This window comes from Octopus bimaculoides, chromosome 1, assembly GCF_001194135.2.
Source record: "Octopus bimaculoides isolate UCB-OBI-ISO-001 chromosome 1, ASM119413v2, whole genome shotgun sequence".
Classification (NCBI taxonomy): domain Eukaryota; kingdom Metazoa; phylum Mollusca; class Cephalopoda; order Octopoda; family Octopodidae; genus Octopus; species Octopus bimaculoides.
The window spans coordinates 78685408-78690102 of NC_068981.1; positions in this window are offsets into that span (position 1 = coordinate 78685408).

A 4695-nucleotide genomic window follows, 5' to 3' on the forward strand; every position below is an offset into this window, starting at 1 on the left:
AAGCTTTGCAGAGAAACGACAATTTAAGTTTAGCACATGAATTTGGACAGAATTATAATTTTTATAATAATGGGATGGATCATATCTGAAAGCAGCTCCAGGAGTTGTGAAGAACGAATTTGTACATGCTCTGTTTCTGAGAGCTATTCTACTAGACCTCTGTGTAATCTGGGATGCTAAACATTGTTTTAATGATTCAACATTAAGTGCTGCAGCATGCCTATGCTGATCTTGGGAAATTCTCATTTTCCTTCTCCCTTGAGATTCCATCTGATGTGCAGCAGTATGCCTTCGCTGATTTTGAGAATGTCTCATCAACCTTCTCTCTTGAGACTCCATCAGACGTGTTACATACAGCATGCTTTTGCTGATCTTGAGAAAGTCTCATCTCCCTTCTCACTCCATCAAACAATCTGCAGCATGCCTTTGTTAATCTTGAGAAAGTCTCATGTCCCTTATCTCTTGAGACTCTTGGCTTCGGTTTTCTGAAATCCTCCTTGCTTGATAGATGTTTCTGGAAAGATTACATTTCTTTTTTGGTGGCATATTGTTTTTCAGTATTGTAATCAAAAAATTATGAACATAGAACAAAATATACATTAATCTCTATTTTTGTAAGCAATTGTACGTATGTAGTATGTCTGTATTTTTGTATGCAGTGTAAATTAGCCAAATATAAGCAAATTGTAAATACCTTGTAATCTTGCAACTGCTGCGCCAATTGTGAACTGGTAATTGAATGGTGGATGTGTATTTTTATATACTTTGAACATGCCACCTAATTGTCAACATCTCCAGCTGTTCTCATCACATATGTATATGTATGTGTAGATGTGTGTGTGTGTGTGTGTGTGTGTGTGTGTGTGTGTGTGTGTGTGTGTGTGTGTGTGTGTGTGTGTGTGTGTGTGTGTGTGTGTGTGTGTGTGTGTGTGTGTGTGTGTGTGTGTGTGTGTGTTTAATAACATGTTGCTTTCTTATTAGATGCTTTCTCTTTTTGCAGGAAGATATGTTGTCGAACTTAGTTTTAATTTTGATAAAATACAATTAAAACGCTGGGGGAGGGGGAAAGAATATTGATGTTTTTATGCATGAGCAAGTCATCTGTTGATATCAATGTGGAACGTACTATTGCATTACAGCATACTTTGTCAACATGAATCAGTGAACAGTCAATAACATTTGCGTGATGGGTTATTAAGGACATTGTATGGTGAGAAAGAAATCTGAAGGGATGTAGAAAGTTTTTAATAGGATATAGATGTCAGTTAAGGGAAAAGTTATTAAACACTGACACACCACTGGTAGAACATTGCCAAATTGTGTAAGAAAAATACTGAAAAACATTGGATATGAACAAAGAGTTGCAAGAAAGAAGCCTATAACTTTAAAACCTAATTAGATCAAAAGACTCTGCACTATCACATATGGCTCAAGTAATTCAGAAATGGATGGCTGAAAATTTTCATGGTCACATAGGCCCTACCATTTGGTCTCTTAATTCCTAGATCTCTGGAGCATTATTGAGAGAGAGGTCAATAAACACACCCATAACACCAAAGATTCTTTGAAAGCTGCCATAGTCAGAGTAAAGTCCAAATTGAATCAGGGCTACTTGATTCAAGCATGTAGATGCTTTAGATCTCATATAGAAACAGTTAGTGAAGGTGGCTTTATTGAATAACATTATAGAAAAGAAGGTATATTTTTATCCTCATAGCATTTTTGATAAAGTTATTATCTGTTATTATATATACCTGTTCTTTTTTCTAAACATAAATCTGTCCTCAAATATCTTACGCACCCTGAAACTTCATTGGCTGACAATGAAGGAGTGATGCTAGAGCTGTGAAATCTTGTATGTATTAATATCAACTCTTCTCACCAATGTACTGTGTGCAAGGCAGCGAGCTGGCAGAATCGTTAGCACGCCAGGCGAAATGCTTAGCAGTATTTTTTCTCTGTGTTGGTGATTTTTTGAATAGTTTTTTGTGCTGCTTTGCAGCGGTTTGGGTATTTACGTGTGTGATTTGTTTGAACTTTCTCTTCTCGTAAGAGGAGAGACAGCTGGTTGAAGAATGTCTGAAGACAGTTATAGTTACTCAGACATGTCATCATCCGAGGAGGAGTTGCTGGAGGCAGTTAAGACAATGGACCAGAAACTGATAAAAGAGAAATGGAATTTTGCTGATGTAGCAAGGTGCAAGGAAACAGAAGTGGACATAATGGAATTCGGAAGACACAAAGAAGAAATGAACTGAGATGAGTTTGAAGTGAGGCTGTCACCCCAGCAAGAAGATAAAAACGGAATAAGGGAAAAGTCGATAATCTATCGAACCTTTTCGATAAATAAAGGAAAAATAGACGTCGTCACGACAGAACAAATAGAAAAGGCGTTAAAGCAGATTTGGGAAGACATAATATACCTGACTAGAGGTTCAACATTTGGAACAGTAGAAGTGAGGTTTCGTAATGCAGCAGCAGCAAGGAAATATGCAGCGTCGACAATTCGGAACGAAGAAGTGATACTGTTGCCCACGTATAGAGGCATGAGAGCAACAACGGTCACAGTTGAAGGAATCACACTGGAGATTGATGTGACCTGGGTGGCAGATACGGTCCTCTTTGGTAATGAGGACAACATAGTGGTGCTCCAGGCCAAGAAAAAAGAGTTCGTCAACTGGAGAGGTCAATCACTGGAGATGATAGTCCAGGGTTCAAAAGAAACGATGGAAAAGATTACGGAAACAATAATTATGGAAGAAACAATTATGACTGTCAGAGTGGAAGGAAGAGTTCCACGCTGCTTTAAATGTGGCCCGAAGGGACACATAAGAGCAGAATGTACATCAAAGCCAAAGAAAAAGCGACCAAAAAATACGGAAGAGAAGAGAGAAAAGAGCCGCAGAAAGGAAGCAACTGAAAAAGAAAAGGAAGTAGCGAAAATAGGAAAAAATAAAGGGGAAAATGTGACAGGAAGAAAACGAAAAAAGGCAAGTAAACTAAACTGTAAACCACATTCCACACCCATCCCACCACACCCTCTCAGACCCACCCACTCCCTGCAGACACTAGACCTATCTATTCCCATCCGACACAAAAACAAGAGGCAAACATATATACAAAGGAACCCAAAACCCCTCCCCCAAGTCAAAAAAGAGAAGGAAAAAGTGTAGGATTTATATGTTGCTTAGCGACGAACTGTTAAGGGATTCGGCGGAATGGAACATAAAGTGTATTGGAACTGCGGGGTATGATAACGTGGAGGAACATCACTTGTGTGTAATACCAGATAAGAAGCAAGAGGAAAAAATACAAGAGTATATGGTTGGATTTTATTTTTGGGAGGTGGACTGCAGCTGGAGTTCATTCCCAGAATTTACTACGAACGATAGGTGGTTGGAGGAAACAGGTATCGATGTGTTAGAAGGTTCAGGATTTAAAAAGTAGAAAGTGAGGCTATTCGTAAGTGGGGCGAGTGGTTCCATTTCTATGTCTTCCTACGTTATAACATTCATTTCTATTTTTTATATATGTCCCACATGTTTTGTTTGTCACCTCTATGTTAACCCGCATGGGTAATAAAAAAGTATTTCTTCTGTCTTTATGTTCTGATTTCAAATTCCGCCGAGGTCGTCTTTGCCTTTCATCCTTTCAGGGTCGATAAATTATGTACCAGTTGCGTTCTGAGGTCGATGTAATCGACTGGCCCCCTCCCCGCAAAAATTCGGGCCTTGTGCCTAGAGCTGAAAAGAATGTACTGTAGGCATATGAACAAATTACAATAAAAAAAAGAATAGCTTTACATTCTACTTCCTTTGAAAGATGCAAGAGGCATCATGCTTTATTTCAGTCATGGGTAAACTGCAGCCCGCGGAACTTTCTGAATGGTACGCCGAACGAAAAATTGCCTTGAATTTTATTTAGTAGTGCAACCTGCTTGATGATGAGCAGCCCGTTACTGGAAGAAGATTGCCTATGCCTGCTTTATTTAAAGGAGGCTATGTGTAGTCGCTCGACTTGTTAGAAACACCAGCCAAATTTCACCCTATTGTCTTAAAATAGGAAAGACATGTAGAATATACATTTCAGTACCGTTCATGACTATGACTAAAATACTTTTTATCATCGGTGTTATATCTTTCTGGTTTTGTGTTGAGACAGTCAAAAAACTCATTGGAGGCGTTAATATGATTTGACGTGTTTATTTGCTTGGCATGTTTTTATATGTATATAGCAGAGTGATATACTATGTAGCGATCCCTGGCGGTCAAGCAAGAAAGCAAAACGAGAAAAGGATTTAACGAGAGTAATCTCCCTCGACCTTCTAGAAAGTTCTCAAACATTCTAGAAGCTTCCTGTTAACTTCCAGATGACGTGGAAGTCAGGGACTTCCGGTTTATCCCTTATATAAAGGAACACATTTCTAATTTCGCGCCATTCCTGCCTGTCGAATATCTTGGTAGAAGGACGTCAAGAATGAAAATTTAAAATATCCCTCCCGAAGTGGAGGCTGCATGGATTGTGGCCACCATACTATATGAAAGAGAAGATAAAATAAACATCATTCGGATCTACAAAGATGCCCCGCAAAACTGGTGAGGTCAAACTCTGGAGATCCTTGCACAAGCCTCTTCCTCTGATTTGGAAAGCCTCCCCGAGAGCATACACATAGGAGAGGAAACAATGTTAACTGCT